This window comes from Rhinoraja longicauda, chromosome 3, assembly GCF_053455715.1.
Source record: "Rhinoraja longicauda isolate Sanriku21f chromosome 3, sRhiLon1.1, whole genome shotgun sequence".
Lineage (NCBI taxonomy): Eukaryota > Metazoa > Chordata > Chondrichthyes > Rajiformes > Arhynchobatidae > Rhinoraja > Rhinoraja longicauda.
In genome coordinates, this window is record NC_135955.1 from 52866163 (window position 1) to 52888473 (window position 22311).

At 42.3% G+C, this 22311-nt stretch overlaps 1 protein-coding gene across 4 annotated transcripts in view; it reads right to left on the reverse strand.

The window, feature by feature from the left end:
• spina (spindlin a) overlaps nucleotides 1-22311 on the reverse strand; it is a 74386-nt gene that overhangs the window by 23822 nt on the left and 28253 nt on the right. For 3 of the 4 annotated variants that reach the window (XM_078396130.1, XM_078396133.1, XM_078396131.1), the window contains exon 2: nucleotides 8409-8477. The gene's annotated coding sequence lies outside the window, so the exon portion shown is untranslated. Of the gene's footprint in view, nucleotides 1-8408; nucleotides 8478-12484; nucleotides 12596-22311 lie in introns of those variants that run through there. The other variant, XM_078396132.1, reaches the window with a different exon arrangement.

A 22311-nucleotide genomic window follows, 5' to 3' on the forward strand; every position in this document is an offset into this window, starting at 1 on the left:
GTTTCAGAATGTATGGGTTGTTTAGGTTCCTCCCATGGGAGTGAATACCCAAGTGTAGCCGTATCCTGGCATTCTGACACCAAAAGAACCATCCACATAACTCTCTTCCCATTTTGGCGACTCTTGATTCTGGATATACATACTGTATCCAGGTCTTCTCCATTTTACTTTATTAGGTATTAAGCCTGATTTGGAGTGATGGAAGTGACCCATCTTCCCAACTTTTCTGATTTTCTAGAAAACTTTGAGCAAGGGATACCTGATCCGTTCAGTCAGACAATGGAATTATGTCAGTAAAATATATAGATTGTTCTTGTAACATTAAATATAACACAAATTGCAACATTGATAGGCCAAGTGGTTCTATTATTGCCCTATGTCCTGGGATGTGTCACACCTTTACTAAAAGCTATCCACTGCATTCATAATATAATGAAAGTACAGATCAGAACTGGTTTAACTATATTCACCAGTTTAAAACATATTTCTAGGGCTTTAGCTCAGCGAACTGTTCTCCCTGATTCCCAAAATGACAAGTTTGTAACTGATGAGGTTCAACTTCTGTTTCATGTAAGAATTTATCTTTTATAATCGCTGAATCTTGTAGCCTACTAGATTCATTTTTAGATCGGCAAATACAATATGTGCTTATCTAAAAGCAATCACAGGCTTTTAGATAACACATATATACTTGCAGGGAATGTATGAATATGGAACATGTACAGCCAGATGAAATGAGTTTTTCTTGGCATCATGCTCAGCACAGACATTGTGGGCTGAAGGGTCTGTTCCTGCGCTGTTCTGTTCTATGTTCTAGTATCATATTTCAAAATCGTGTTTTAAAGGATGCTGCATGAAGCCGTGAGGGTGGTCGTTCTTAATCTTGGACTTGTTGAAAGTCAACAGTTTCTTACAGGGATTGTTTTCCTCCATATTCAGGAACACGCCACTGTTTCTGACAATAGACAATAGGTGCAGGAGTAGGCCATTCAGCCCTTCAAGCCAGCACCACCTTTTAATGTGATCATGGCTGATCATTCTCAATCAGTACCCCATTCCTGCCTTCTCCCCATACCCCCTGACTCCACTATCCTTAAGAGCTCTCTCTTGAATGCATTCGGAAAACTGGCCTCCACTGCCTTCTGAGGCAGAGAATTCCACAGATTTACAACTCTCTGACTGAAAAAGTTTTTCCTCATCTCTGTTCTAAATGGCCTACCCCTTATTCTTAAACTGTGGCCCCTGGTTCTGGACTCCCCCAACATTGGGAACATGTTTCCTGTCTCTAACGTGTCCAACCCCTTAATAATCTTATATGTTTCGATAAGATCCCCTCTCATCCTTCTAAATTCCAGTGTATACAAGCCTAGTCGCTCCAGTCTTTCAACATATGACAGTCCTGCCATTCCGGGAATTAACCTACGCTGCATGCCCTCAATAGCAAGAATATCCTTCCTCAGATTTGGAGACCAAAATTGCATACAGTACTCCAGGTGCGGTCTCACTAGGGCCCTGTACAACTGCAGAAGGACCTCTTTGCTCCTATACTCAACTCCTCTTGTTATGAAGGCCAACATTCCATTGGCTTTCTTCACTGCCTGCTGTACCTGCATGCTTCCTTTCAGTGACTGATGCACTAGGACACCCAGATCTCGGTGTACGTCCCCTTTTCCTAACTTGACACCATTCAGATAATAATCTGCCTTCGTATTCTTACCACCAAAGTGGATAACCTCACACTTATCCACATTAAACTGCATCTGCCATGCATCCGCCCACTCACACAACCTGTCCAAGTCACCCTGCAACCTCATAGCATCTTCCTCACAGTTCACACTACCACCCAGCTTTGTATCATCTGCAAATTTGCTAATTTTGCAAGGGAATGAACTGCATCCTAATTTAGTTGCCTCTATATCAACCATCTCACAGTGGTTTGGATATCATTATAGGTGATCATGGTACTTGTATAAAACATTTTTAAAAGATCTCCTTTGATTATTTTGTCTTTGCTAATAGTCTAACTGTTGCTGGATATAGTTTGTCTAGTGCAGTCTTATCGTTTCACATTTTTAAATTGTGTGAACCATAGGAGGCCTCAGGGGCTCCTATTAGAAGAGGCAGTTTTGTATGATGTGGGAAAGGTTGATCTAGCGATTTTATACTCACTTCTATCATCTGCTTAATCCCGTATAACTGTATGGGCACTTTATAAATTGGACATTCTACTTTGTTTCCATTTATGTCCGTGGTTGTAATTTTCCCTATTGGCTCCCCGACTTCATTGCTTGCAATAATATCTGAATTCAGTCTGGAGATGTCCGCGCCCATATCAAAACAGCAGGGCTGGATATGTCCACCAAATGCAGACCTTGGCATATGGAAAGATGAGACTAGGAATGTCTTTAGCTCATTCTTTATTTTGAACATTTTGAGTACAGTTGTTACTAGAATATTCCTGCATGGTGTTAATATATTAACATTGATCTTTACCCTCCTCACATTTTGTTGGATCATGCCTGTATACACTGTTGTGTGTTTTGAGTGCAATATAGGAGAGGGAGTGGTCTATTGTGGTGAGCCCTGTCCTTTCATATGCTGTTGTGAATGACGAGGCACTTCCGTGATGTTCCTTCCACTTGATAGTTATTTCCATAACATATGAATGATCTCTGAATGTCCTTCAGCCTCACAATAAATAAGCCGGTTAATAAGTTTGTTCTTCAAAGGATGGAGCTGCAGGAAAAACTCTCTAGTTCTCACATCAGACTGTCTGGTTTGTGGACGAGTGTCCTGGCCCGAGGAATTTGTCTAGTTTGTCGATCACCTCATCCATGCTGAGGAGCTGGTGTATTGGGATGCCGAGATTCTGATTGTTCCGAGGTTTGGCTTTGATTATGATTGCCTCTGTCCGATGTTTTTGGAACTGCTCCTATGTTCCCTTGCGGCACAGTGGTGGAGCTTCTGCCTTACAGCACAAATGACCTAGGGTTCATTCCTGACTATTGGTGCTATCTGTATGGAGTTTGTACGCTCTCCCTGTGATCGTGTGGGTTTTCTCCAGGTGCTCCAGTTTCCTCCCACGTTCCAAAGACGCACAGGTTTATAGATTAACTGGTTTCTGTAAATTGTCCCCAGGATAGAACTGGTGATTGCAGGTCAGCACGTACCTGGTGGGGCGAAGGGCCTATTTCCACACTGTATCTCTAAAACCAAGTACTGATGAGGAGATGGAGGAGATGCCCCACAGCTTCGCTGCCCTTGTGTTGGGACAAGTGTAATCCTGCTGCCACCAAGTGGCCACATAGGAGTTCTTCAACAGCCACCAAGGCTATAGGAAATAACATTAGTAGAAATTGCTGGATTTGCTGGCGAGTATGGGTTTTACAAAAGGCTTATAACCTTCCAGCATTCTGAAGTAGCCATTTAAAAAATCCTTCAGCATTAGCTGGAGGTGGAGTACATACCACCCATAAGCTTTGCACATTTTAATGGTCCAAATACGTGATGGGGACCCGCTGCCGCAGATGCTGCACCAATGTGAAGGAACCGCTAGGAGGTAGTGAACCATAATATGATAAGTTGAGAAATAACTTTTTCACATAGAGAGTTGTGAATTTGTGGAATTCTCTGCCACAGAAGGCAGTGGAGTCTAATACACTGGATGAATTTAAAAGAGTGTTAGATAGAGCTCTAGGGGCTAGCAGAATCAGGGGACATGGGGAGAAGGCAGGCACAGGTTACTGATTGTGGATGATCAGCCATGATCACAATGAATGGTGGTGCTGGCTCGAAGGGCCAAATGGCCTCTTCCTGCACCTATTTTCTATGTTTTAATGTCCTGTATGGGAACGTCCTTGTATTCTTCTTCTTCCTGCTCTGCTGAACCTTGCCAATACGGCTATTATATTAGTTCCAAGGTATTTATTCACAAAATGCTGGAGTAACTCAGCAGGTCAGGCAGCATCTCAGGAGAGAAGGAATGGGTGACGTTTCGGGTCGAGACCCTTCTTCAGTCTGAAGAAGGGTCTTGACCCGAAACGTCACCCATTCCTTCTCTCCTGAGATGCTGCCTGACCTGCTGAGTTACTCCAGCATTTTGTGAAAAAATACCTTCGATTTGTACCAGCATCTGCAGTTATTTTCCAGACCCTTAGCAAGGTTTGCTGAGTGGTGAGTTATGTGATTCAGTTCTGAAATAAACATGTGATGTTCCCATGCATTAAGATCTAAAAATGGATCACCTTGTGCTACGACCTGTATGTGGCTTCCAATTAGGAGCTTGATTTCCCGATCTAAAAATAGGCCATTTTGTTGTCTCCCAGCACAAATTATTGCCACGTTGTTTGGATCTGGTACAAATCATGATGTTTTGAGACCAGCAGGTATTTGGCCAGGATTGGTTTACCTGACCTACAACTTATTCTATGTGCAATCTTATTGTCATGCCAGTTTATGACATGAATAAAATATTCAATGTGCTCAATGCAAGGAGTGTTGTTAATTTTCTCATTATTCTACTATACTTTAACAGGGCAGCAAGCTGGTGCAGTGGTAGAGTTGCTGCCTTACAGCACCAGAGACCCGGGTTCGATCATGACTATGGGTGCTGTCTGTATGGAGTTTGTACGTTCTCCCCGTGACCTGCGTGGGTTTTCTTCGGGAAGCTCTGATTTCCTCCCACGCTCCAAAGACGTACAGGTTCGTACGCTAATTGGCTTGGCTTGGTAAAATTGTAAATTGTCCCTACTGGGTGTAGGATATAGCATTAGTGTGCGGGGATCGTTTGTTGACGCAGGCTCGGTGGGCCGAAGGGCCTGTTTCCATGCTGTGTTTCTAAACTAAACTAAAGATTCATAATATCTACCAACATTGACTTGTGCAACCATTGGAACCAGGCAGTTAACCATTTATAGGACCAGGTGGTGTGCTGTGGTCCTTGTCGACCAGCTCAGAGTTGGACGATTGCGAATTAACAAGTTTTAATTCATTCTTATATCATGTCCCACATTGCGTGTTTGGGAAGGTGATGTCTGATAGGAATTTGATCCCAAACTGCCCTCTCAGCACCATGTGATCTTTTACATCCACCTCAGTCTGAAGAAGGGTCTCAACCCGAAACGTCACCCATTCCCTCTCTCCTAGATGCTGCCTGCCCTGCTGAGTTACTCCAGCATTTTGTGATACCTTCGATTTGTACCAGCATCTGCAATTATTTTCCTACACTCCTTTACATCCACCATGATGAAGCTCAGAAGTATCCCAGCATCCAAAACAATATTCATCCTCAAAACAGAGATCAGTACTTTGACCGGCCATAGTCCAACTCAGTTATTAAGAGTTTAAAAGCGTAAAAATAACCAATTAGCAGAATCAGGAGAACATTAATTTCAAACTTTCCCTTAGAGAAGTTGCTCTCAAGATGCTCGGAAAAATTTAACCTGCACAACAAAAATGTGTTTCGTGTATGTGTGAGAAGCAATATAAAAATCAAATTATCCATTTTCAAACTTTCCATATACCTGTGCGTGAAAATATCATGAAGTTAGGGCTGGGGTAACAGCCCTGACTGTTTTAGTTTGTGGAACTGCACAGGGCAGGAGCCATCAGAATGCCATCAGAAATTACATAGGCAGGTCAAGTCTGAATATGAACAGCAAACTGCTTAATACGGCAAATTACCTTTTTATTTGGAGAGGGGGTGGGTTTTGCTTGCTGAATTGAAAAAAAGGGTTATGATAGGGAGAGTGTAAAAGTGATATTCTTATTTGCAAAAGTTAATTTCAACATTGTAAAGTGGCATTAATATTTTAATCCAGTGTAAATTAAAACAGAATGTTAACATTTATTCTGGTCGATCTAAATTTTTGAATAGATAGAATTGTGAATGAAAGAATGAATGGATTAATGCTTTATGAATTATCTTCTTACTCCTCTCTTCATTAGGGGCTGGGCTGAAAAGAGGATCTTAATTACAAGCGATTCATAAAACCCCAATGCACATGGCAGGTATTCTAAATATATTAGGTCTTCCTGCAGATTTTCTTAATCCTAGAGATAAAAATCTTTGCTGTTTAATTTCCTGCAATGATTTGTTTCACTTAAAACGGTATATGGAGGATGTGTTGACTGAGAAGGAAAAGCCTCAGCATAAAAATTCAAATTGGCAAGCTTTTTAATCTCAGAATAATGCATTATTATAACCATATTTCAGGCAAGGACTTGTACGACATTTATTCTTTTAGAGAGAAAAATCCATAATCACTTGAAAAGAGACAAGTACATGTAAATTTTATGCTGTATAAACTCTAGCATGATCAATATGCTTTAAGTGTATGATCAGAGCATATTTATAGCACTAAGTGCTAGCAACAATGCATATTTTCCAATTTAGAGTGAATAACCAAATGCTACAGCTACACAGCTCCTTTAGAGATGATTCAAAACAGAAATACAATACATGTGCCATGTTTTTTTTTTAAATCTCCAGAGTATATGGTAGGCAGGACACGCAATAATGTTCAGTGGCACTTAAACTGGTTTCTTCTTGTATTCGTACGGTCACGAGAGGCAACTGATTTTATAATATTACATCAGTTCCCTAATTTTTGTTTGGACCCAGCCCATTGTTAATTGCAGAGTTGACAATGACAAAGGAGTAGTAATTTTTCAATTAAACTATCACAATTATATGTCACACTACGTAAATCCTACTGATAAACAAATACGTGTGTATATGATTTTCCTCATCGCACTGTAATACAATAACCCACCCTCCCCACCCCCCGTTTATTTTATTGTACACTTATTTTCAGATAGAATACAAGTTATAAGAGTCATAGTCATATACATCATGGAAACAGGCCTACAGCCCAACTTGCCCATGCCGACCAAGATGCCCTGTCTACATTAGTCCCACCTGCCCTCGCTTGGCCTATATTCTTCTAAACTTATCCTATCCATGCAACTGCCCAAATATCTTTTAAATGTTGTGATAGTACCTGGCTCAACAACCTCTTCTGGCAGCTCCTTCCATATACCCACCATTCTTTGTATCTAAAAGATGCCTAGGTTCCTATTAAATCTTTCCCCCTCACCATAAACCCATATCCTCTGGTTCTTGATTCCCCTTCTCTGGGTAAAAGACTCTGTGCATTTATCACATCAATTCCTCTCATGATCTTATACGCCTCTTTCAGTTCAGCCCTCATCCTCCTGCGCTCCAAAACTCAATACATAGAAATGAACTCTCATAAATATTGTATTTAAATGACAACCAGTTTTGAAACTAAAACAGTTTACATGTAACCTCCCTGCAGTGATCAGACAACATTGTCTCTTAAGAACTCAGGCTACCAGTTTTATTTTTCAAGAAGCCACTGAACAGTTGCTTTGAAAATTGACAAGCAATCACTTCTATTGATACTTGTGCAACAATATTCTATTAAACAGTGTAACAGCCACTGATACTTCCAGCCCATCATAAACCAGCTGTGAAGCATGGAATGTCAGGATTCCCACTGTAACTAAGCAGGGGAGGACAATAAAATGTTATGTTAAATGACTCTCAACACAACCTATTACAGTGCTATGGAGGCAGATAACTGTAATTAATTGTTGAGTGCATTTTCCAAATTATGGACAAAATCAACTTTAGACATCTGTAAAAATGGTAACATGGGATGGCTGTAACACGCCAGAACTCCATTTATTCACCCGTACTTTATCAAAAATCAAAACAAAGTGCTGGGAGTAACTCAACAGGTCAAGCAGCACCTTTGGAGAACATAGTAGGTGACGTTTCGGGTTGGTACATTTCTTCAGACTGATTCTCCATGCAATGTTTTGAATTGTAATTTACCTACCTCTCTTCCCCCTCTCCTTTTTTAAATTCCCTTACACTTCCCTGTGCTCCACCTGGCTGTGCACCGACCGATTTCTCCCACTCTCTCGCCTCCCTTTCCCCTAACCCTGTACTCTTCCATCTCGACCAGAAACGTGGAAACATTGCGTATCCATGTTCTCCAATGATGCTGCCTGATCCGCTGAGTTACTCTAGCATTTTGTCCAATTTTTTGTAAACCAGCATCTGCAGTTCCTTGCATCGGAATAAAATATGGAATTTAGCAAAAAGCTGTTTCACGTTGATAGTCATAAAATCCACATTCATTGAAGTTCTTCAGACTGGGAAATCTGTCACTTTTTCCTAATTAAACCAAAATGCAGCAACATACTAAAACGGTTGACTCTTAACTGTTCAGGGGCAATTAGGGATGGACAAGAAACCCTGCCATGCCAAAGTTCATACACTGTAAATAATATTTTTTGCCTATATTACTGCATTCATATCCATAATGTTTATAACTTTCCTACCCTAGTGGATTTCGACATTTACTTAACACTCTTACCTTGTTTGATGACCATGGTTGCTTAACTGCACAAGAGGAGCTTGTATCCAAATGCCTTCATCAGTTTACCTAGTAATTTGAACAACAACAATTACTGTTTAGTTAACTTACAAAACAAATATCAGAGTCAATGTCATCAGTTCAGTGTCTCACTGAAATTAAATATATATCATTGCGGCAACCCAAATTTGAGTTTCCTCCAATAATAGATAGGTGAGAAATCAATTGCATTGGATAGTTAGGATATGAAATAACTCAAAGTCTAATAACTCAAACTCAAAGTCTAAGAGTTGGAGTAGTAACGTTCCAGTTTACGCAATATTGTTCTCATGGTCAATCTAGCTGAAATAGTTCAAAAGTATAGGGACAAACCTCGATACTTTCTTGGCCACAGTAATGTTGATCAATCTTGGAAGTCAATTTGTCTTATGTTTGCAATGTACTTATGAGATATAATGTCCTAATCAGGTAAGGTAGGCTATGCCAGGGGTGGAAGAATAAAAACGTCAAAGTGCTGGAATAACTCGGCAGGTCAGGCAGCATCTCTCGAGATCCTGGTTAGCAACATTTTGTGTCAGGAATCTTCAGACTGATTGTGGTAGGGGATGAGAAAGCTGGAATAAAAGTGGGGGTGGGATGTTTGGCAAGTGACAGGTGGGTAAAGGAGAGAGGGGTTATTGACTCGCAGATGGTTGGACAAAGGCCAGAGATAAAAAGCCAAAAAGCACAAGGTAAAGAGACATAAGAATCGAAAAGGTGCAAAATGCAAAGCCAGAAGGAGGAATATAGTTGGAAGAGGACAGAAAAAAGGGGAGGGGAGGAGAAATGGTCGTGCAACCAGGTGGGCTACAGGAAAGAGTTTGTAAGTTAGTTACCTAAAATTGGAGAATTCATCTATTCATATTTTGAGGTTGTAAGATACACAAGTGGAACAAGAGGTGCCGTTCATCCACTTAGTGTGTGGCCTCTCTATGGCAATGGAGGAGGCCCAGGAAAGAAAGATCGTTATTGGAACGGGAAGGAGAGTTAAAATGCTTAGCAACTGGGAGCACCAACATACCTTGGCGGACCGAGCGCAAGCATTCGGTGTAAAGTTTACCTAGTCTACCCTTGGTCCCGCTGATATACAGGAAGCCATATTGGGTGCACCAAATGCAGTAGATAAGATTAGAAGTGATGCACGTGAACCTCTGTCTCACCTGGAATAACTGTTGGGGTCCACGGATGGATGGGTGGAAGGAGATATAGAGACAGGTGTCACATCCAGCATTTGCAGGGGAAAGTACCTGGGGTGGGGATGTTTTGGGAAGGGGTGAGTGATTCAAGGAGTTGCTTTGGGAGTGGTCTCTGTGGAAAGGGGAAGAAGCAACTGGGCATGGATCACACAGAAGGTGGCGGAAATATCAAAGAATATGTTGGATGCGGAGGCTAGTGGGGTGAAAGCCAAGAACCAGGGGAACTCTATCCTTATTCCGTCTAGCGGAGGGGGAAGCAAAACAAAACTATGGAACAAGATGAAGATGCTGGTGAGGGATCCATCAACAACAGCAGAGGGAAAACCACATTTACCAAAAGAGGACATCCCAGTTGTTCTAGAATGGAAAGCCTCATCTTGGGAGTACATGCGACGGAAAAATTAAAAGTAGCGAATAGCATCTTTGCAACAGACAGGTTGTGAGGTGGTGCAATCCAGATAACTGTGAGTCAATGGGTTTGTAGTAGACATCAGCCGATAGTCTGTCTCCTGTGGTAGAGACAGAGAGATAAAGAAAGGGAAGAGGTATCAGATATAATCCAAGGGGAGGATAGAAGCTAGTGGTAGAGTTAATAAAATCAACAAGTTTTGCACAGGTGCAGGAGGCAGCCCCGATACAGTCACCAATATAGCAGAGAAAGAGTTGGGGGATGGTGCTGGTGTATGTTTGAAACAAGGATTGTTTGACATCATCAATAAAAGGCAGACATAGTACGAGTGCCTATGGCGATATCTTTAACTTGAAGTGAGTCAAAATAAATGTTGTGGGCAAGGACAAGTTCTACCAGGTGGGGGAGAGTGCTAGTAGAGGGGAAATGAAGAACCGGTGGGCCTAGAGACCTGCTTGGTGTGGAATGGAATTGTAAATGGACTGGACGTCCATGGTAAAGATGAGGCAATGGGGGCCTAGGAATTGAAAATTATTGAAGGTAGTGTGAGGTGTCTCGAATGTAGGGCAGAATGGACTGGACAGGGGTGGGGTGACTAGATACGATGGAGTAAAAGTATTTGGAGAGGAGTTCTGTGGGGCAGGAGCAGGCAGAAACATCTTGCTTTCTCATAGCCTCAAGACAGTCTCAGAAATCTAAATTTAAAATGCAATGTTAAATGGTGGATTTTGGCCAGATTAAGATGCCTTGAATGGAAAATATTTAAATCCAAATATGACAGTGTGTATCGATTTTATAGACTCCACAAACATAAGCAATAAAGCAACTTCAATAATTATCACTATTTTAAAACTCAAGCAATCAATTAGATTTATGTTTGGTGGAATATAACTCGATAGAATGGAATCTTAGCAAAGCTATTTGGATATAATACAGATTAACCATGAATTCACAAGGAATTGATCCACCTTTTTGCTCAATAGGCTTCCACGCAGCATTAGGAATTGTTTGAATAGATAACTTAAGCATACAGATTTGAAGGTAAGAATCAAAGCTATTAAACCCAATGCAGCTATAACGATTTATTTTAGCAGTCTTTAGGAAGAACCAGCAGACACACGAATAAGATCAACTCATCCATAGAGGCAAATTGCATAAAATGGCACTTCACTATTATTCCATTTATCTAAATTCAGACAGTATAAATCAGAATAGCTGCAACAAACTGGAGCTAATGACCAATAAATCTGGTTTCCTTAGAAAATACAATCTGTATCTTTAAGTGTTGCAGAAGTTGTTATCAGTCACAGCACGATACAATTGTTAGAAAAGATGGTCAGTTAAACATACTGCTTAACGAAACAGTTTTGAGAAAATGAAGTTGAATTATGTTGCTTAGTCCAGGTGCAAGAATAGAGTGGATCATACATAAAAATACACATTAAATGCTGTAAAAGCATTTCTTCTACACTGTGTGAAGAAACAGACTTGGTTGTACCCATGAGTATACGTAACAATCTAAGGCTTTGATTTTGAATACCTATTTGACCAATATCCTGACAATTAGACAACTGATCTGAAGTCACAAGTTCAAATATCACTCTTACAGCCAAGGAAAAGGCATTTAACATTCAAGCAATGATATACATCTGGAATAAAAAGCTAGCATCAGTAATGGTGGCCATAAAACTACTAGATTGTTGATAAAACCCACTTAGTTCACCAATGTTTACAGCAAAATAAATCTTACTCTTACCCCGAGATATCTATTTCACTCCCACTTTCATTCTGTCCAAAATGACTCAGCCAGCTCCACGGTTCAAATAAACATGAACAATGATTATCAGCCTTTGTGACTACAGTATTTGGTTTAAATTTCAGCACAAAGACATTGCTGTGTGCGGTAAATAAGGTGGTCCAGAAATATGTTTTTACACGATTCATTGTGGAAATCACATGCTAGTGTAAACTAACTGGACTTGAACAGAGTCTGCACTGACCAGCGATCCTACACACACTAGGGACAATTTACACATACACCAAGCCAATTAACCTACATACCTGTACGTCTTTGGAGTGTGGGAGGAAACCGAAGATATCGGAGAAAAACCCACGTCGTCACGTGGAGAACATACAAACTCCGTACAGACAGCACCCATAGTCGGGATTGAACCCGGGTCTCCGGCGCTGTAAGCGCTGTAAGGCAGCAACTCTACCGCTGCGCCACCTTGCTGCCCGTATTGCTTAAATAATAGTGGTTTGTCAACTCATTCTTGACTCGCCGGGTACTCGCCACCCAACCCCCTTCCCCCCCCACCTCCCTGAGAACCTTCATGCAGGCCGAGTAAAATCTCTATGCCTTCACCCTTCTATTGCTTATTACTAGTCCAACCAGGCAAGCACCACTTTCTCCCCCATTTCCAACTACTCACATTAATGAGTCCCACAACTGCAGCTTAACACAGATATGCGGAGGCTGCTGTCACTAATTCAGCCCTCTTCCAGTTTCTGACGATCTGTGAATTGCTCCCATGCAATCAAGAGCAAAAAAAAGAATTCATGAAAAATCTAGATTTCTCAATATATTTATCATATTTCAAAATATTTAAGTCCCTTTTTAAAATAAAGCTAATGACATATCAGCTTTGACTGTAACGTGTATGCTCCAATTGATCAGTAATCTTTAAAATATCAGCTAAAAATGTGCTTTCCTTTGTCCTATGAGAATTATCCCAGGTGACTGTGCAGCTAGCTTTGATGACATCACTATTATTTGATGCAGGGATAGTCTCAAGAGAACAGTTAACACTGAATGACATTGAGAGAAAAATAAAGATCACCAACTCATGGGGGGGGGGTTTGGGGGGTGGGGCATAAAATCCAGGGAAGTGTGATCATTTTCTCATTAGTGTTAGAGGGACATTGTTGCTTGGAATTTTCTGAGCCCAAAACTACCATCCAATGCTGCAACCGCAAAATGAACAAATAAAACATTGCTACCTCAGAAGATATATCCCATTTCCAACCGTCTGCTGATAAATACATTTTCAGAACACAGCCAAAAACCAAGGGTTTTGCTCGCAGTTGCCTTGGTGTGACATTCACAGGTGACTAGCTTGCTTTTTTAAAAATCCAATCAATTTTAAGTACATTTGTCACCCATCACACTGTAGAAGGCAGGGCCAAATTCCTGCCAATCAGCTAATTCTACTTAGTTCCTCCGGGTATTTGTGCACCAGGAAGTTTGAACTAATGGATCAAACTTCCACCGCTTGCAGGTTGACAATGGTTGCTTCTTTATTAGTCCAAATAAACCAATGATTCGGCAAAATGCCCCCCCCCAACATAAAGCAGCCATTGGATCTGGGATGACAAAGGGATTGTTAAAATTTAGACAACAGGAGACAACCCAGATCATAATTATGAAACTGGGGAATATTGAATATTGTAGATGGGCATGGATCTGCCTGTATGAGATTAAAGAACTGCAGATTTGAGCAAATATAGTGAATAATTTAGTAAAATACAAGTAGGAAAAAGAGTCTTTGTTGAAACAAACTTAAGGTAGAACAGTACATTCTGGTTCCAAGATTGAGCTAACATGGACCCTTTCTTATTGTGATGATTTAAAGGCAAGCTGCTGTTAAGAGTCTAACTACCCATTGTCTGAAGTCGTGCGTCAAATTAGTAAATTCAATGAAAAATTATCTTGTCTGTTCATACCAAAACGCAGCAACAAGTTCAGTGGACAATTCAGTATTTTGCTTGAAAATGTCTAGCAACTGCAATATTTGTTTGTCAACAACATCCATAAATGCTATGATTGGAAAGCTGAATTATTCGCTCTCTGCCACGTTTCATTTCTTGACATAGAAAGTCATTATAGAAAACCAAGCTAACAATTATGCTATTCACCATATATTTTCATATGTTTCATATGTTATAGCAGTAACTGTATTCCAAAATAACTTGTTTGACGACAAAAGCATTTGGGAGATTTTGCAAATAAAAGTATAAATAAAAGATTTTGAATAAAAGTATAAATGGAAGTGTTTATATTGTAAATATAACAACATGTGTAAATGTTGTACACAGAAACTTAAAGAATTTCCCTCCAGCTGTCATAGATGGATTCCTCACCCGTGTCTCTTCGGTGTCCTGGAGTTCTGCTCCCACTCCCTCTTCCATCAGACGCAACAAGAACAAAGATCCCCTGGTCCTCACGTTTCACCCCACCAGGCTCCGCATCCAACACATCATCCTCCGACATTTTCATCACCTCAAAGGTGATCCCACCACTAATCATATCTTCCCATCTGCATCCCTTTCCACCTTCTGCTAAATCTGCTCCCTCGGCAACTCCTTTGTTCACTCATCCCACCCTCTCCCCAGGTACTTTCCCCTGCAACCCCAAGAGATGTAACGCCTGTTCTTATACTGTACCTCCTCCCTCAACTCCATCCAGGGACCCCAGCAGTCCTTCCAGGTGAGACAGAGGTTCACATGCACCTCCTTCAAACTCATCTACTGCAATCGGTGTTGCAAATATAGCCTCCTGTACAGCAGCGAGACAAATCGCAGGCTTGGCGACCACTTTGCAGAACACTTGCCCTCGGGGCGTCAAGTTGCTAGCCACTTTAATTCCCCTTCCCATTGGCCAAGTGACCTTTCTGTCCTGGGTCTCCTCCATTGCCAAAGTGAAGTCACATGCAATTTTGGAGGAACATACCTCATATTGCGCTTGGATGGCTTACAACAACGGTATGAACATTGATTTGCCCAATTTTTGATAACTTCTACAAGCACCTCTCCCCCCCCCCTCCCCTTTTACTTTTCACCCACACCCCCTCCCTTCCCCTGAAATTTGGCTGAACTTGCACCAGTCTCCTCCCCCCACCCCACATGAAAAAGTCCATTAACTAGCTTCACAGTTCGTAACACTTGGGTATCGAACAATTGGCATATTAGGGAACCTCCTCCCAAGATCACATGTAGCCAGCCCTGATTTGTCCTGCTTTTTCTCTTCACTTCCATTTTTTTTTCTGATCAACCTACTATATTTAGTCTGAAGAAGGGCCTGAGCCAAAATATCACCCCTGTTCTCTTGAGCTGCTGCCTGACCCATGGAGTTACTCCAGCATTGTGTCTCTATCTTTAACTTAAACTGCAAATGGAAAAGATAATCCTACACGGTAGCGCAGCGGTAGAGTTGCTGCTTTACAGCGAATGCAGCGCCGGAGACTCAGGTTCGATCCTGACTACGGGTGCTGCACTGTAAGGAGTTTGTACGTTCTCCCCGTGACCTGCATGGGTTTTCTCCGAGATCTTCGGTTTCCTCCCACACTCCAAAGACGTACAGGTATGTAGGTTAATTGGCTGGGCAAATGTAAAAAAAAATTTAAAAAATTGTCCCTAGTGGGTGTAGGATAGTGTTAATGTACGGGGATCGCTGGGCGGCACGGACTTGGTGGGCCGAAAAGGCCTGTTTCCGGCATGATATGATATCATGTGGACAAAAAGTGACCCAACTATGGTCTGACCTTTTGCCTGTACATTATGAACAAATCTGGAAGGTATATGGGTTTTGCTTCAACAATGAGCAGGCCTTTCAGGAATAAATTTCACTTTATATCTTAATTTGCCCAACAGAGGATTTCACCACACATGAATGCAGATGATCTGTAATCTACAGACAATAATTATCCGTACATTTGAAGAGCAGCCATCTTAGCCCACTGTACACTTAGTTTTATGGCTGTGATTTACCCCAGGTTTTTTCATCATGTTCTGTAATTCATGTATTTTACAGCATGAACCAAATATTTAGCGGACAAACTTGATCAAATTTGCTAACAATTTCATCATTCGGAGAAATTCTTTATATAAAAAAATAAATGAAACATCAATTACTTTTTGTGTAGGGAGCTGTGGAGTATTATCCAAGTGATGAAACTGGCACTAAAATGGGCACTAGCTTCCAAATTTGAAAGCTCTTTCCAACTTTTGTTGATGATTAAGATGGTGCCGTGGTTTGTGCTGTCAAGCCTGAAATAAATAATGACTCTTATCAGCTTTGTGCCAGTTGATCTCCATCCAATGCAGAGTTCTTGTGAATCGTTGGCATGATGAAGATATGAAAATACGGTCTTGATGCATGAACATTACACTTTCGGAATATCTCCGAATTAGGAAAAAGGTTTCCAAAAGTAGCAGGGATTGCACTTATTAACTTGCTGCACAGTCCATAACAGCTCGAGCAGTTTGGCTCCTGATCAAATGTCAAAGATGTGTTATTACCCTCTCAAATCATTTATTATGGCCACAGAAGTGACATTATGAGGCGTCCAAATTTATGCATGCGTAGAATAGCAAGAATGAATCTCCTCTACAATCTATTCTTGCTCTTTTTTATTAAAACAGTACATTTGTAGAATGATTCATCTTTAAAGGATCTCAGGTTATAAACAACATCTGCTCAGTGTAAAGATCGCAAAAATGAAAAAAGATTTATGGAAGACAAATTAGATAATTATTGAGAGAAACATAAAAACATAGAAAATAGGTGCAGGTGGAGGCCAGCACCGCCATTTATTGTGATCATGGCTGATCATCAACAGTCAGTAACCTGTGCCTGCCTTCTCCTCATATCCCTTGATTCCACTAGCCCCAAGAGCTCTATCTAACTCTCTTTTAAATTCATCCAGTGAATTGGCCTCCACTGCCTTCTGTGACAGAAAATTCCACAAATTCACAACTCTCTGGATGAAAAAGTTTCTTCTCACCTCAGTTTTAAATGGCCTCCCCTTTATTCTTAGACTGTGGCCCATAGTTCTGGACTCCCCCAACATTGGGAACATTTTTCCTGCATCTAGCTTGTCCAGTCCTTTTATAATTTTATACGTCTCTATAAGATCCCCTCTCATCCTTCTAAACTCCAGTGTATACAAGCCTAGTCTTTCCAATCTTTCCTCATATGACAGTCCCACCATCCCAGGGATTAACCTCGTGAACCTACGCTGCACTGCCTCAATAGCAAGGACGTCCTTCCTCAAATTAGGAGGCCAAAACTGCATACAATACTCCAGATATGGTCTCACCAGGGCCCTATACAACTGCAGAGGGACTTCTTTGCTCCTGTACTCAAATCCTCTCGTTATGAAGGCCAACATGCCATTAGCTTTCTTCACTGCCTGCTGTACCTGCACGCTTACATTCAGTGACTGGTGTACAAGGACACCAAAGTCTTGTTGCACTTTCCCTTTACCCAATCTGATACCATTGAGATAATAATCTGCTTCCTTATTTTTGCCGCCAAAGTGGATAACCTTACATTTATCTACATTGTACTGCATCTGCCATGCATCTGCCCACTCACTCAACCTGTCCAAGTCACCCTGCAACCTCCTAACATCCTCTTCGCAGTTCACACTGCCACCCAGCTTTGTGTTATCTGCAAACTTGCTCGTGTTACTTCTAATTCCATTGTCCAAATCATTAATATATATTGTAAATAGTTGCGGCCCCAGCACCGAACCTTGCGGCACTCCACTCTCCACTGCCTGCCATTCTGAAAAGGACCCGTTTATTCCTAGTCTTTGCTTCCTGTCTGCCAACCAATTCTCTATCCATGTCAATACCCTACTCCCAATAACATGTGCTCTAATTTTGCTCACCAACCTCCCGTGTGGTACCTTATCAAAGGCTTTCTGAAAGCCTAGATACACTACATCCACTGGCTCCCCTTCATCCATTTTACATGTCACATCCTAAAAAAATTCCAGAAGATTAGTCAAGCAGGATTTCCCCTTCATAAATCCATGCTGACTTGGACCAATCCTTTACCGCTATCTTCCCCACCACCGATGTCAGGCTAACTGGTCTATAATTCCCCGTTTTTTCTCTCACTCCTTTCTTGATAAGTGGGATAACATTAGCTACCCTCCAATCCACAGGAACTGATCTTGAATCTATTGAACATTGGAAAATGATCACCAATGCTTCCATGATTTCTTGAGCCACCTCCTTGAGTACCCTGCGATGCAGACCATCAGGGCCTGGGTATTTATCAGCCTTTAGTCCCATCAGTCTACCCAATACCATTTTTCGCTTAATGCAAATTTCTTTCAGTTCCTCTGTCTCCCTTGATCCTCTGTCCACTAGTACATCTGGGAGATTGTTTGTGTCTTCCTTAGTGAAGACAGATCCAAAGTACCAAAGTTAGACCTCCATCAGCAACAATCATCTTCTCTTGTACCAGGTATAGCTCAACTTGCAAGCAAACAAGGGATTCTGTTGTAAAATTTCAAAAAAGGTTGTGAGATGGAGATAATGAACCGGCAGTCTGCTTACTTTTGAGCCAGCGCATATGTTGATGACAGCCATGCCACAAATCAAAACACAGACAACAACCATGGCTCCACAAGTCTGGAAATGCATTCTGACAATGTTTGAAAATGTTAAACATCAGTCATTACAAGAGTAAACTCATCTATCAACCTTTGAAAATAATTGATAAATTTAGACATTCCCCTCCCCACATCAAAACAACTTCATTGTAATAATCACCTAACATTAAACAGAATAACATCTTCTTAGTGACAAAAGGACTTGTTCACTAAATCACAGACTTCAAATTAAACAGCACATCAATGGTTCTGAGCAGAAAAACACACAGAATTATACTACATATTTTAAAAGTTAGTTTAACTTAAATGTAGACCTTTAGTCTGTAAAATGTATACCACAATAAATAACACCTAGGTGGTGCCGTACATGGCAGCCGCGCCAACAGCCTGTCTCGTCTTTTTCTTCTTTTGCTGTTTTGGTCGGTGTTTACTTGTATATTATTAATGTACCTTTAGTTTTTGTATTATGTGGGGGCGGGGGGAGGTGGTTGGGGGAAACCTTTTTTATCTCTTTCCTTGACGGAGATGCGACTTTTTCATCGTATCTCCGTGTGCACTGCGGCTTTAACATTGTGGAGCTGGCGGTCCCTTTGTTAGGGATCGACTGGAAGCCTACGGGGATGAAAGCAAGTACAGTGGACAAGATAGACAGGAGCACAGCAGGGAATGAGGAAGAGCTGTTGGATTGAATTGCATTTATTTTAATGCGAGAAGCCCAACGGGTATGGCAGATGCATTCAGGGCTGTGTACTGCGATGTTGTAGCTATTGGAGACACCTGGCTAAGAGTGGGACAGGACCGGCAGCCTTTTGTTCCAGGGTATAGGCGAGATAGTGGTAGGGGTAAGAGGGGACACCAAGGCAGTAGTCACACATGATATTTACTGATGGTTCACCTAGTGAAGGATATGGGAGGAGCTGAGGAATAGAGGGGATGATCACTTTCTAAGGTGTGCACAATTGGCCGTGAAATAATCAACAGGAATTAGAAGAACAAATGCGTAGGGAGATTGCAGGCAGCTGCAAGACTAACAGGGTTATGATAATAGGGGATTTTAACCTTCCCTATATAGACTGGGACTGTCATAGTGCCAAGGGCTGAGGCGGAGTGGAATTTGTCAAATATATTCAGGGAAGTTTCCTCAGGTAATATGTAGTGGGCTTTACAAAGCAGAGGGCAAAACTTGAGTTACTCTTAGGAAATTGGGAAAGGCAAGTGACCGAAGTGTGAGTGAGAGCGATCACTGTTTTATTAACTTTGAAATAGTTATGGATAGACAGGGCGGGGCCCACAAGTTAAACTTCTGAACTGCAGGCCAACTTTGATGGTATTAGACTGGAACTTGCTAAAATGTTGGGGAAATTAAACCAGGGCAGGAACTTCACAGTGACTGGTGGAGCCCTGGGGAATGTTGTGGAATTGATGGATGTAGGAGTACAGGTACATAGTTTCCTGAAAGTGGTGTCACAGGTAGATAGGGTGATAGGCTTTTGGTACATTGGCCTTCAGAAGATGTAGTATAGATGTTGGGATGCTATGTTATATTTGTACAGCACGTTGGTGAGGCTGCATTGAGAGTGTTGTATTCCGTTTTGGTCACACTGCTATCAGAAGATGTCATTACGCTGGCTAGAGTGCAGACAATTTACGACGATGTTGCCAGGACTCGAGGGCCTGAGTTATAGAGGTAGGTTGAGCAGGCTGGGACTTTATCCCTTGGAGTGCAGAAGATGACAAGTGTATAAGACGTTGGTGAGACCGCATTTAGAATATTGTGTTCAGTTCTGGGCACCATGTTATAGGAAAAATATTGGCAAGCTTGAAAGGGTTCAGAACAAATTTATGAGGATGTTGCCAGGACTAAAGGGGTGAGCTATAGGGAGAGGCTGAGTAGGCTGGGTCTCTATTCCATGGAGTGCAGGAGGATGAAGGGAGATCTTATAGATGTATTCAAAATCATGAGAGAAATAGATTGGGTAGATGCACAGTCTTTTGCCCGGGGTAGGGGAATCAAGGACCAGAGGACATAGGGTTAAGGTGAAGGGGAAAAGATTTAATAGGAATCCGAAGGGTAACTTTTTCACTCAAAGGGTGGTGGGTGTATGGGACAAGCTGCCAGAAGAGGTAGTTGAGGCTGGAACTAACTCATCGTTTAAGAAACAATTAAGCAGGTCTTCTTCTTCTTGTGTTTGAGACAGCAGAATTATGTAACGCCCTCCAGGCGCTGTAGCCAGTGCAATGTGCTGTTGTCAAGGGCCGTGAGGTCTTCCCCTCTACCAGGGGAACGGAGGACAGTGCAGTCGAAAATGACGTGTTGCGCTGTTTGCTGGTCTGCTCTACACACGCAGGCTGCTGATGAACACAACCCCCACCGATGCATGTTGGCGTTGAACCGGCCGACCCCTGTGCGGAGCCGGTTCAGGGCGACCCACTCTTTGCGGGGCATGTCCGAGCCGGGTGGGGCTGTGGTGTTCGGTGCGACAGTGAATTGAGGAGATCGCGATGTCTGTTCCCAGCTGGTTCTCCATGATCCTAGTATGTTGAAACCGGAGCCACAGAGGGTCGCTAAATGACGGGAGAAAGAGCGACGAGATGACAGGGGTTGAGGTCCCAGTTGCTGTGAGTCCTGGGCGAGGTGGTGCAAAGGATGTTTGGCGTCCGATGGGGCCTTGCACACCAGCCTATGAGTGAAGAACTCTCTGCGAAGCTTGGCGGGTGCGATACCTGTGAGCACCGGCAGGAGATCCGTCGGAGTACGGCGTAGGCAGCCAGTGATGATCCGCATGGTGTCGTTGAGGGTGGCGTCTAGCTTGCTAGTATGAACGCTGCGGCACCATGCTGGGGTGGCGTATTCAGCGGCGCTGTACACGAGTGCAAGAGCACTGGTTCGAAGAGTAGATGTCCTGCCGCCACATGACGATCCGGCCAAACAACGCAGGAGGTTGTTCCATGCCGAGACTTTAGCACGGAGAGCTTCAAGGTGTTGCTTGTAGATCAGCTGCCGATCTAGTTTCACCCAGAGGTATGTAGGAGATGGGTTGTAGGGTTGGGGTGACCCATTGAGGGTGACAGTTAGCTGGCGTTGAGCTTCCTTGTTGTTCAGGTGAAAGGCTGTTGTGGTGGTTTTGAGTCAATGACTCAAGACTAGCGACGGACAATCTAGCCGACTGCGACGCCTAAGAAACAGAGTCACCCAAGGCTCGGTACTGGCCCCCATGCTCTTCAAAAGGCCTGTTTCTTTGTGCTGTGTGACTCGATGCCCTTTCGAAGCAGGTAGGAGCCTTAGACTGCAGAAGTATTGTTGGTCTGCACAGGTGTAGTGCATCTTCTGGGCACTACACTTCTCCTTGATGCACCTTCTTGAAGGATGCTCTGACATCAGCCTCTGACATCAGCCTCTGAATCCAAGATTCCAGGATCATCATGGGTTCCGGAGGTTTGTGCAGGTATGTCATTGTTCTCCTTATTGAACGTCCATGAAAAGTTTGAGCTCATCTAGACACGCTGCAACTCCTCCACGAGCCAGTTTTGTATTATAGGTGTTAGCGACAAGCTCTGCCACAGCTTTTGTGTCTGCCAACTCCAACTTTGCGAAGAGTCGTTACTTTGTTCTCTTGGTAGCCTTTAGGAATCTTCTTCAGGGGCTGTCACAGTTGCTGAAATGATGGTGCTGGTGAATTAAAGCTCGAGAAAGGTTATGTTGATGGCAAGGGTTCTTCCTGTTACCGTTCCCAGATGGCCGATTACAAATCTTAAAGTTTTGATAATCATCTAGACAGATCTGTCATCTGATACAGTTCCCACAAGCAAAGAATGGCATCTTGCATCCTGCAATCAGATCCAACACTGTATAT